At 39.1% G+C, this 12,486-nt stretch overlaps 1 protein-coding gene across 5 annotated transcripts in view; it reads right to left on the bottom strand.

Moving 5' to 3' along the window:
- LOC146468639 (receptor-type tyrosine-protein phosphatase delta-like) overlaps window positions 1-12,486 on the bottom strand; it is a 77,048-nt gene that overhangs the window by 43,551 nt on the left and 21,011 nt on the right. For 2 of the 5 annotated variants that reach the window (XM_085124428.1, XM_085124424.1), the window contains exon 1: window positions 11,658-11,901. The exons of the other annotated variants lie outside the window; for them this stretch is intronic. The gene's annotated coding sequence lies outside the window, so the exon portion shown is untranslated. Of the gene's footprint in view, window positions 1-11,657; window positions 11,902-12,486 lie in introns of those variants that run through there. 5 annotated transcript variants of the gene reach the window in all.

Below are 12,486 nucleotides of genomic sequence, written 5' to 3' on the forward strand. Positions count from 1 at the left end.
ACTTTACTTCGTTAACGTTGTTTTTTTCCTCAGCGATTGTTCTAGGCAGTCAACACTTTAAGTGGAAATCAAGTCAGTAATTAACCTGTGAACTGAAGGAGGACCCATGCTTAGAACTTTTTCATATTTCTGGTGTTATCTGTTAACCCCAGTACCACCCAAATTAAATTCAAAATTAAACTTTGAATGGTAACAGTTTGGAACTTCAACCCCCTACCGTCCCACATATCAACTTTAATTTAACCAATTGGCCCTTTGTCTTACCTAAAACAAAAATAGATAATGGAATAAATTCTACGTTCTCGGCGGCAAGCGTAATCTTTGCGTTATATTTTCTGCTCAGTTTTTACCTTTCTAATAACCCCTAATATCAAAGAACAAATTCTCCTATCTTGTCCCCATACTTTTCTTATAAAAGTGCTGTGGAGAAGTTATTTAAATATCACGAAAATTCACCTTGGTTGATCATATCCTAAATTCTCATGACCTCAGCGGCTGAATAAGCATTGGTATTATAGGGAGAAATCACTGTCAGGGCTTAAAGGGTAAAAAGCTAGCTGCCCTTTCGCAGGTATCCTGAGGATTGTAAAAGGTAGTCTCCCCATGATAGCCGAATAGATGGAGCCATCCTCCCCCCCCCCCCTCCCCCCACTGCCCCCGTCGACGAATATAGAGGAGGCCGTCTTAATGAAATATCTTATAAAGAAAGTGCTTGACTCAAAGAACTTTCTAGTTTGCCTAAACATATCGAGGTCGAATACCTTCTCTACCAAGAAAACATTTCACTTAATCAGACCAAAGGAACTGACAAAGATCGATGACGAAACGTGGTTAAATAAACTACCACATAGTCCTATTGACTCTTACGTATCTGCTTTAGATACGCCGTTTCCGCAGTTACGAGTGTGCGCGTTATATGTGAGCTGAATTTTAAAGCCGTGAAAAGTGCAAACAGAGACCGACCAACATGAAGACCCGATAAATTCATTTGCTGATGTAAAGAACTGTGTGTGAAATCAAAAATTAGGTGACAACTCACTGACTGAATTAAGGATGGAATTCAAGTTCCCAAAGGAAGTTGTTAGGTATGTTTGCGGCCGTCAATAAAACAACTGGTTGATTCAGTCCAAAAGATTCTTAGCCAAAATGGCATGCAAAGTGTAATTTGGATTAGACAATCACTAAGCGTCATTAATCCCAATTCATTTAGCCAAAAACATTCGCAGATCGGAGTTCATTGAACGGTCAATTTTCGTCTGTTTCTAAACCGCGAGAACTATTCTTTCTTTCCACCCTGAGTTAAGCCCCGTGCAACGGCAAGAGGGCGAACAATGGACAGGAAACAATAACTTTCCATAAACTAAGTGTTCAATACCCGAGAAAAATGGACGGCTGTGGTGGAGCTTTAGACAGGACAAAAGCACAAAGCAAACAACGCTAGCAATAACAAAAGGTTGTTTTTGATTCACGGAACAATCAAACTTTACAAGCCCCGAGGCATTCACTCATTAACGAATTTGAAAGTAGTAAACGTAACAAAGAAAGCCCAGTAGAATACTTAGTTGCGTCGAGATTGCACTCCTTGGTGGAGAAACGTTGGACTGTCTAATACGGCTAACAAATACAGCCTGGAGCAAAGTGGATTTAAACCTACTTCATAACCGATTCATAACAAAGCTTGTCAGTTGAAAACACAATAGGCGCAGAACCTCCTTGTATTCTCCAAAATGAATAGAGGGATCTAATAAAAATGGAAATTTTAACCGTTGCTTTTAATACAATACAATTTGCACGAATCGATCCTTCACCTATGCTGTTAATTTTAAAATCTAACCGAAACGTTTAGTGTTGTGTGAACCTAGTTACGTGTGTAGAACTCTGAGTTAGGTGCAAATAGCGACAATGGAAGTTAGTTGCTTCGTTTTAAAGGCAAAATGCAAAGCCCGCATCCGCCTTTTATCCTCAGGAATGCAGAAACACAAATCTTTTTAGTCCGAAGGAGTGGCTTTCCCACCCAAAGTCGTGTAATACATGTCAGACTCTAACTTTTGACTCTGCGTTATCGCTCAAAAAAGCTATTCAGTAATTATTTCTCGCGATGTTGTTCCTTTTTCTTTAAATTTGACGTGAATAGAAATTCTATTTGTAGTTCAGTGAAAGTATATGCCGTTTCGACAATAAGAAAAAGATAGCCCTATGCAATATAGAAAAAGATATCCGTCCATCTGAGACGTGAATGAATGAGCAAACCGCAGTTTGAACTGTAATAATAGTATCCGTTTCGCCTTTTACCTTAAGGTCAATTACAAAGACGTGTTTATGAATTACACAGTAAGTAATAAATCCTATAATAGAATCTTAGTAAGCAGGATGCATTTCCAAAAAATAACATTTTGTAGCAAAATAAACCATGACTGCCTAGTGACAAACGCATAATCTGCATTGACATTGCTACAATGGTCCTTATTTTAAACGGCAAAAGTGAATTTCTCTCGTTACTCGATTAAGAAATGGCTTACCTCGGAACTGCACCTTTGGGATTTAATTCTACAAGCTTTCTTTTCCCACGTTCTCTTAGTAATCTGACACCAACCGGCGACTGTCCAATTATGTTTGTCGAGAAATACACTGGGGGTTGAACTTCGCTTTGGCTTAGTCTTTTATGACGAGTAACTGTGCCATCGACGAGTCGTACGGTATTTACAAATTTAAGGTGATCATAATCGCTCCACCTTTGTTATATTCATGAATGGTCGTACATTTGCATTCTGTACAAGTTTGAAAGTGATTGGCTGTCAGTCTCCACACCCACAATGCTTCTTGCTAGCTGTGGCCAAGAAATTAATGCGCTTTAACCTTCACGTTTCCGATCTGCTCATAACTGCGCTTTTGTTGAACACTTGAAAAAGATCCCAAATTCGTTTTTAAAAAATACTGGAAAATAAATAGTATTTGCGACACAAGAATGTAAAATGCTCACTGGCTTTCTTTTGGATCGTCTTTCTTTTTGGCACTGTCACAGAGATTGTGTTGTGTGCTGGTCAAAACTATTCGACAGGGAGCTTCTTCTCTAACTTGAAGTTAATCTTAGAGCACCAGGCTTTAAGAATTTCTCCAGAATAAACAGGAAGAATGTTAAGTAATTGGCCAATTTTTTTTAAGTTGCAACCATTTCCATTCTAGCCATCTGCAGACAAATATGATTGATACTAGTTTTCTGTGCGCTTGTAGGTTAACTGTTAATTAACAAAACGGTACTATTTTTCAACGTTTCCATCGATGCAAATAAGTATTTTGGCATTCAAAGTGACACTAAAAAGAGGGTAGACACTTTAAAGGATGAATTCAAACTGGTTAGAAATATGGATCATGGGAGCTATGCTTTTTCAACACATTCTCCAAACTAAAGAAACAAACAAAACGAATCAAAAATACAACAACAAATCTCGGCCACCTTATGCCAACCCCTCGTCTTTTCGCAGCAGGTAGGTTTTTTTCAGTTTGCTATGTCTCACTTAAATCACTTAAATCTTACAGATAAATCCGTTAACCCTCCTCGGTAATCTGAATGAATGACCCTCTCCTAAGAGTCCTTAAGTTCATAGTGGAAAAAGTCCAAAACTGAAGTCCGTAGAATGTTAAGTAACAACAACAAAACAGACTTTTGCTTACTGCTTAGCACTTAGCATCCACAGATCAGAATGGAACTTGTACAAAATAGTACTGTAAGAAATGATCAGTAGCTTTCATTTGAATGGATTCACAAAATCTAGAATTACCTCGTGCAACATAATAAACAGCACCACAGGAAAGTACTGCTCAGTAGCTTTCATTTACAGTTAGAATTTCTTCCACCAAAACGTTGGCAGCACAATAAACCGACAATCCTCAGGAACGTACCACTAAACTGCTTTCAATTGAAAGCCCAAAAGTAAAGGAGTTTATCGCAAACTCTAAAGTTAAAAACATAGCTTAGTGTTTAACATTGCTTTTGAGCTGAGAGGGCTAAGATGTAGCGCTGGCGAAGTTGGTATATATAACTTCCTGTAATTGATCTCTCCAGATGTCCGTTAAGAAGAGGTTAATCATTTTGTAAAATAAAAATGGACGAAGTACCTTTGGCACTTGAGCAGATAGATTCAAGAACAGTTTCTCCAAAACTTATCCATTAAACATTCTCTCGTTGTGGTTGTAACTTTTTAGTCTGGGTACTGATAAAATCGAAACTTGTGATCGTTTAAAATGAAAAGTTCTACGCGGCAGTTTTTCCGCCTAATTTCTCATAAGTAACCATGGCAACACTTTAGGAAGGGAAAAGCACATTTTGTAGCGGCTGTGTTTAGTGGCATAGGGTTAATAGGTATCAGCGTCTATTAATCAGGTCAATAGCTAATAACACAACTACCATCGTTTAACGATAGACAATTCGCTTGACCCTAATGATGTCTTCTACTCATGCACGCGATCAAACACCTCACTGGTACCTTTTATGCGAGAATCAGTGTATACAGCACATAAAACAGTACCACAGGGGAAGGTACCGCTCTGTAGGTTTCACTCCGAATGGTCAAGCTTTAAGATTTCAACCACAGACTGAAAAGTTCGAACACCTTGTACAGCGTAATAAACAGCACCACAGCAAAGTACTGCTCAGTAGCTTTCATTTGAATGGTCACACTTTAGGATTTCAGCCACAGACTCAAAATTTAGAAGCCCGTTATACAGCATAAAATACAGCACCACACGAAAGTACTACTCAACGCGACAGCTTTCATTCCTTGACGGGATTCCATAGCAAAAGTTTGGACGACTGATGCGAGATCACTTAAAATTCACAGAAAAATGTTTTATTTTTATTTATTTTTTCCAGAAAAACCACTCGACAATCCATTAGAAAGTGTGGGTAACTGAGTACGCTTAAAAGCTTTGGTGGAAGTGACAATGGATTATAATATCGACAAATTATTACACAAAACGTGACCACTTGAACGTAAAGGCTACAAACATGGAATTGTTCTAATCCTTTCCATCGATTTCAAGGTCATAAACCGAAAGTGCATTCTGTTTCTTACTTTCAGACTTTTGAGTCAGTGGATAAAACTAAGGTGTGACCATTCAAGTGACATCTGATAAGCAGTACTTTGCTTTTCTGCCGTTTATTGTTCTATACAAGGTGGCCTGTGGATAAAATACTTAAGTTTAACCATTCAAATGAAAGCTACTGAGCAGTACTTTCCTGTGGTGCTGTTTATTATGCTGTGCAAGGTGGTTCTAACATCTGCGTCTGTGGAGGTAGTCATAACGTCAGACCAGTTTTAAATGGAAAGGTGTTTTAAAGCGTTACTTTCCAGCGATACTTTTTGATGTTGCACAAGGTGGTTCTTTTATGTAAGCAACAAAACAAAAAAACAAACCATGTTGACTAGCTATTGAGCAAAACTTTCTGGCTGTACTGTCTCCGGTTTCTACCATTTTTTTTTTTGGAAGGTTTATTTTCTTATCATGATTAGTTAAGCGCGTGAATGCATGATAAAGAACTTTGAATAGTGAGTTAAATAGTTAAAACACAGTAAAACACAATGAAATAATTAGCTGAAACTCAAGGGGAAGTCCTCTTACAATCAGTAGACTTTTCGAGCAAATTCTCAGTACTCAGCGATAGTGCGGCTTCACCTAACGCCTTCGTGCCAAATGGCACACATATGGCCTCAACTCAGCGATAGTAGTTCTTAAATTTAGAAACTACTCGGCGGAAAACTTGAAAAGAAATTTGAATATCTTTATCTGCAATTTCAAGGTCACAGCCGAGTCGGGGGCTTGGAAAAGGAGATTTACTCAAAGTATTTCCTCTACTTGAGACCGGATTATATATTTTAATTTCTTTCTTGTGCTGTCATTTGTTAAACTGCAGTTGTATTGTATGTCAGTAAAGTGCTTGTTTTTGTGTAAAGGTGCTTCTTTGCCATTTGCTCTTGAAACTGATTACACTGCAATTTCTTGCGCGAAGGAAAGAAAAGATTTCACATTGGGCGTCAGCAAATTTTAGGAATGCACAGAAAATGTGGAGGCGTGGTAGAGAACTAACTACAGCGTATTCAGTCCTCGTTTTTTGTTTTTTTGTTAGAGCAGATTTTCTTTTGGAATCGAGAACTTTCAGTTTTTTTTTTTCACAACAATTCAGCCCACAGTTAGTTGCCCACATTATAAGAACAAAGCTGTCTTGTTCCTAGCAGGTTTTGTTAGACGTGCTTTCGTCCTTTGAACAGGGAGGGAGTCTCTGGGTTTCATCAGTCTCCGCAAAAGAACTAAACCGATTTCTGTGTTAAATTTGGCCAGGTTATATAGGTGAAATCAGATGACTGTCTTAAGCCAATTTGCTTCACAAAGTTTGTTTAGTTCATTTGTCCGGATGTTATTTGTTTGTATTGGGATTTAGTGAGTAGACTACGGGACTCGTTTATTTCTATGTGCCAGAAACGCTAACGAGGCGTGGAAGCCTGTGCACGAAGCAAACATTCATGTTCCTGGGTTGCCTGTGTGAGAAAGTTTTGTTTGCTTTTGAAAGATTGGAGGAGAAAAAACTCGAAAAACCCTTCCAAAGCGCTGTCGGAAAACTTAAGTAGATGCTTGCCACGCAAAATACGCGCAGGTGAGTTGCCTGTCGCTCATATAGTAGCTCGTAGTTTTACTGCGGAGCATGAATTGCAGACAACAATCTGTGAATGATACTGCGTTTTAGAAACGTTTTCACTTTCGAAAGGTGAACATGAAAGGTCTTAGTCTCTCAGTAGTTTTGCTTTATTGTAGACAACGATCTGTGAATGATACCGCGTTTTAGAAACGTTTTCACGTTCGAAAGGTGAAAGCTCTTCGTCTTTCTTTAGTAATAGCAAACAATCGAAAAATGATACTGCGCCTTGGGAACTGCTTTCACTTTCAGACGGTGAGAAGGGAAAAATGCAAAACGAACGCGTCCAAGAGACAGAAAAATTACGAAAGCGTTTGCTAAACACGCTGGACACAAACGCCCAGACCTCATAGTATAAAAGAAATCAAAAGGTTCCATTTGGAGACAGTTATTTGTAGGCGATATTTCAAGAAAATCAAAAGTAATTTATTCTACAGGCACACTACGCGTGCTCTCGGCCGACTTGTGACTACTCGCCTTATCAGATTAGTAAGTTCGCAACAGACCATAGTGCATTTCTACTGAAATGAGACTATGTTAGTATTGAAGAAGTTTCAGATCCAGTCAGTTCCGTATCACACACTACTAAGGTGGCCTCATTTTAATAGTAAGTAGTTATATTGTTGACGACTATATAAAGAAACTCTGGATCAGCATTTACAATCGCGCGCTGTGATTGGTTTCATTTAACTAGCCAATCCGCTGTCACTTGCCAATCAATAATTTTCGCAAACACCGATCAAAGTAAATTTGATCTACTGATGCAGGTGAAGACGAATTAAAATCCTCGTTTTAAAAATTCACAGAAAATGTTTGAATCTAGACCTGAGCAGAGGAAGAATACTTGCATTTTCAAATTAAATTTTAGCTTCATGTAAGCCGATTGCTAACTGGATTTCCAGTCTGAACTTTTAGACAACTAAGCGATATAAACTTTTTGTCGGTCTGGTCAAAGTTGATTTCTAATTTACAAATCGTTTCACATGTAGGCGGTACCTTTTTCTTCAATAAAAATTCTGCATTTAGCTACTTAAAACCTGAATAGTTTTCAAGTCTGGCTCTTCAGACAATTAAATTAAATTAATTTATATTTTACGTCAGCTCGACCAGCATATTCTCTGATCAGTCAATATTTGTGATCCTTTTAAACCGTATCAAGCTGCGTTCGCCCATCCATACCCCTCTGCGATTTCTCCTAAGCGACTAATTTTGTCTCTTCAAAGTAGCTAACGTCATGAAATCCTGTTTTGTTTTTCGTAAGACCATTTAACCTTGTTAATCTCGTAAAATGTCTTGGCATAGCCCCTTTTAAACGTACCGAGCATGACCGAGTAATCTTAGCTTGGCTGAAAACAAAGAAGTGGCTGGATATCTTTTGATTTTTTCCGCCGAGTTTTTTCTAACATAGACTGCTGTTCACAAGCTGACATCTGTAACAGACTGGATGACTGATTAACAGCTTTAAGCACGCCATGATTTATTACAGTAGCCGAAGTTTTGCAATTTCAATCAAATGAGATTACAATCTCTTCACGCGAAACGTGCCGAATTGTTTGAGCGCGGCAACACAGAGGTTTAAATTAAAAGAGTGTAGATTACTTGATCACTTTTCTGCAGAGCAAACAAACTTTCAGTGAGCGGTACAATGCGACTCGTGTTTGAGTCCATGAATATGAAAATCCTAAAGTTTGAAGTGAGCAACTGGGCAGTATCTTTCAAGGTGGTTCTAACGTTTTAGTCTTTGGATGAAATCCTAAAGTGTGTCCATTCAAATGAAAGCTACTGAGCAATACTTCCCTGTGGTGCCACTTAATTAATTAATATGCTGTACAAGGTAAATTCTACACCTGACCACTCAAGTTGAAGCAGGGTTTGACATGTTGTTCATACGTGTAATTTAGAGTCTGTGGATGAAATTGTATTGTGTGCCAGGCATAATTAAAAAGAAAACAGTTGAACAATGCGCTCTTCTGGAAATGGTTGTTTTAACTTTTAGACTATGCCAGGATGGTTTATAGGGTTATAAGGAAGGAGTAATGAAAAACCAATAATATAATGCTATATAAACAAACCATAAGGTAACTCAAGGGTAAATCCTTAATATCATTACCATGGTGAGGTCTCTTGTTACGCTGCCTTCAACATATTTGCTGAGATAATACTGAATTGATGCAAACTTAGCCACTTCTGGCCTTTTGTTATCCTTTCTATTCAATAACCTTCTAGAGATAAAAGGAAATGCACAATTGACAGAAACTTCTTCGATAGACGCTAAGGAATCTTGTCGCGCGGAAGGAAATGAATTTGTGAGTTTTTTTGCTAGCGCTCTGCTTCACTTTATGCAGTGCAAGTTGGTCTAGCCTAATTTTTGAGTCCGTGTAACGAGACCATTCAAATGAAAGCTACTGTCGGGCCAGTACTTTCCTGTGGTGCTATTTATTTTGCTGTTCAAAGTCCATGGAAGTACTCAACTCCCCCCCTCCCCCCCCCCCCGCCCCCGGGGTAAACGAAACCCTGGGGTGTGAGAAATCAAATAAAAGCTACTGAACAATATTTTCCTGTCGCATTGGTCATTTGTTGTGCAAAGCTATTTTAACTAGCTTCTAATTCATTGGTCCAAATTCAAGAGCAGGAAGTCAGAGACTAAAATAGCACAACTTTAGGCCTACAAGTACTTTGTTTGTGCAAGAAAATGTTTGTTTTGTAATAAGCTTGGCAATAACTTTTTCAGGAAATTTCTATAAGTGGTCTTAGGACAAGCCTTGGTTGTTTTTAGCGAGGATCAGTTTAGCAGTCTCCAGCTGATCTGCAGCACTTTAGGCTAATGGCACTAAAATCCGGAGGTACTTTAAAGAGTAAAGATGGTGTAGTGGTTAACACGTCGTTTCCCAAATCTGTGGGGTCTGTGGTTCGAGGGCTAGCTTCCGCAGTAGGCTTTGTTGCACAGTCTCTCTTCACCGGATGTTTAAATCAGTACCGGCGACGTACTGTTATAGGGTGTAACCGTGCGATGGACTAACATCCCATCAGGGGTAGTGGAGGGGGGTGGGAGTAGTAACACTCCTGGTTGCTTCATGATAGAAACCGGGTGAAGCTTCAGCTGTATTGTCCGCTTTTGGCTCGTGTGCGACACATGTGAGAAATCTTAGCCTTTTGAGTTATTTGGTCTCTGAGAAATGAAATGGGCTCTCCTCAGAACCTTTCGTGTCACGTCAAAAGGTCCAGACCACGAGAAGCGTCCTGGTATAAATAATCCATTGCATCTCTTCGACTTTTATGAACTGAAACTATTCTGCCTTAGTGTAAACCTCTTAAAAACCATTTGAGTTATTTGAGCGATTGAATTCCTTCATGTCGGTATTTTCACCAAAACGAAGTTTTAACTATCGAACACCTTGCCATCGTGTGCTTCATTGGTGAACTTTGATCTCTTGCAAACCAAAAAAGGTTGAAAGGAAACAAGTTCTACAATGTGAGCTTTTTACAAACGATTAGAAGGAGCAAAAATCACCTTTAGAAATGGAGAATTATTGGCTCGTATGCGGATTTCCAATAGAGCATTTGAGAATTAAAAATGTTATAGAATATAGCACTTGAAGAATCGTATTGCGTCCTGCGGGTATCCTGGCGTTTTTAGAAACTAAAATGCTGAAAACGTTAATTTTTCCTTCGTACCTGCCGAAGTCTAGTAATATTGGCCGAAATATTGTGCCAAATATAATCAATCAATAATTAATCAAATCCTCGCTTGTGTCAGCTTTGCTTCATATTTTGTATCACGTGACGTGGTTTCAGCCGACTTGACCTGCCGAGTTGTTTTTACACAGTTGCATGCTACCGGCTTGTATTCAATATTAGAAAGTGCAAAATGCGAGATACTTTAGCCTGCGTAAGGGTCTTTAAAGAAAATCCTGAATTAAGCCGTTTTCACGGTTCCAAGTGCCTCTGAAACCACTCGTACGAACACCAAGGGGGTCGAATCATCGTTTATGTACGGAAGACTCGTACAGTTCCCTTATATGTATCTTGACTTACTGTTTGGCAGTTTTTACAGTTGTTCTAGGCTCTCTTTGTGGCGAACTGCGCTGAGAAAGGTGGAGAAAGATCCCACAGTCGTTAATTTTCAGTTCTTCAGTCTTGTCCGCTGCTCACTTTGTTTAGTCTCCTACGATGAACAATTACGTTTAGCCTCTCAAATCCAAGTGAATTGTCCAAGCTAACGGTATGTCGCCATTAATTAAGTCCAAGAGGCGAGTTTACTTGAGCCAAATATGACAAGACTACCATTTTATGGTTATGATGACAACTGAGAATTCAGCTGACCTCCCATTTTGCAATAAATTGATTTGCGTGACTTCATCAAACACAGGAAATTGGTACCTCGTCTCTTCTGAGTCGATTGAAAATAAGTAATTTATGTACTCTTGAAGCCTGATTTCGAAGACATTGCCTATATGAGATTGTTTTCCAATACTTCTCTGCATGTGTGTAAATTGGTCTAACGCATAAAACATCCAGAGGATTCCATTTTTAATCCGAACTTATGGGCATGCCTTTCCGGGGTTGCTCGCCAATCAATTATAAAATTTAACCGTTGCACTGCAGTGGAGTTCCTAAGTTTAAAGTGCGGAAGATATCGCAAAATTCTGTTTTTAAATTGTTAAAAAATCAGCCGCACCTCTGGGAGGTGTGCTCAAAAGCTCCTATTCGAATATTCTCACTTTAAGATTTCTCTCACACGCCTAAAAGTTAGAACTGATTTCAGTGCATGGTTTAAGGAGTGACAGTCTGACTTCAACTGAACAAGGCGGAAAACATCCTGAGACAAAATCAGGAAAAGCGAAATCAAATTCTATTACCGAGCCTAGAGGTTTTGTTTAGCGTCTAATATAAAAAGTTTCCAGTTGTGCCGTGCAAGTAGTCGTGTTAAAAACACAGATAATTATCAAGCAAAACTGACTCTACTTACAAGAACTGAATCAGCCGACGCGGCGGGAAGTTAATCTGCAGGTCTGTTGTGCAACTTTCCAGAAGCTTCTCAGTCAACCCGTTGAACGTTAGTTTCCTTTACATTCCAATCTCAGTCCCTCGACTTTAAATTTTAAGTTTCAGTTTTGCTCTATATTTAACGACTAGACGCGAGACTAGCACTTTCAGTAAAACATCGCCGCTTGAACACGACTTTCCTTCACAGATTACCACTGATAGTCATGTCTGTCTTGTTTAATCATAATCCGTTAAGTGACAGAGCCAGGGGCTTACGGCCCTGTAAAAGCATTCCATATAGAGTTTTTTCCTTGTCCCTATTCTAGATTACCCATCAGTTGTACAGAGAGCCCCGGAAAAGAGGATTAATTTTCGATTCTTAGCTAAATCTCCCCGATACTCCGACGCCATTAAGCAAGTCGCGATAAGTCGCATCTCTGAATAGGATTAGGCACAATTCGTGACTACCTGTAAGTTGTTTTGTCATAGCCGGCTTGACCACCTTGCCAGATCAGTTTTGATAGAATTTTCCTTTGGAAAAAATAAATACGAACAGCACCACACAGGAGTAGTTGTCTGTAGCTATCAGTCCAAAGTTCAAGCCTCACTTGTACCGCATTACTGACCAATAGCAGTGCATCGGTAAACTACTCTAAAGAGTGTTCCAGTTTCAAATGCCTGTAGCACTTTTAAAGCATTAGATTCAGAGAATCACAAAACTAAAACCGCTTTGCAGTGACACCAGATGCGTCAGCACTGCACAATGCTTGATTTATTAGGTCACGATTCCTTTGAATAGTGGCACATGTCTT

Source organism: Pavona decussata, unplaced genomic scaffold (genome assembly GCF_977016875.1).
Source record: "Pavona decussata unplaced genomic scaffold, jaPavDecu1.1 SCAFFOLD_130, whole genome shotgun sequence".
Taxonomy (NCBI): domain Eukaryota; kingdom Metazoa; phylum Cnidaria; class Anthozoa; order Scleractinia; family Agariciidae; genus Pavona; species Pavona decussata.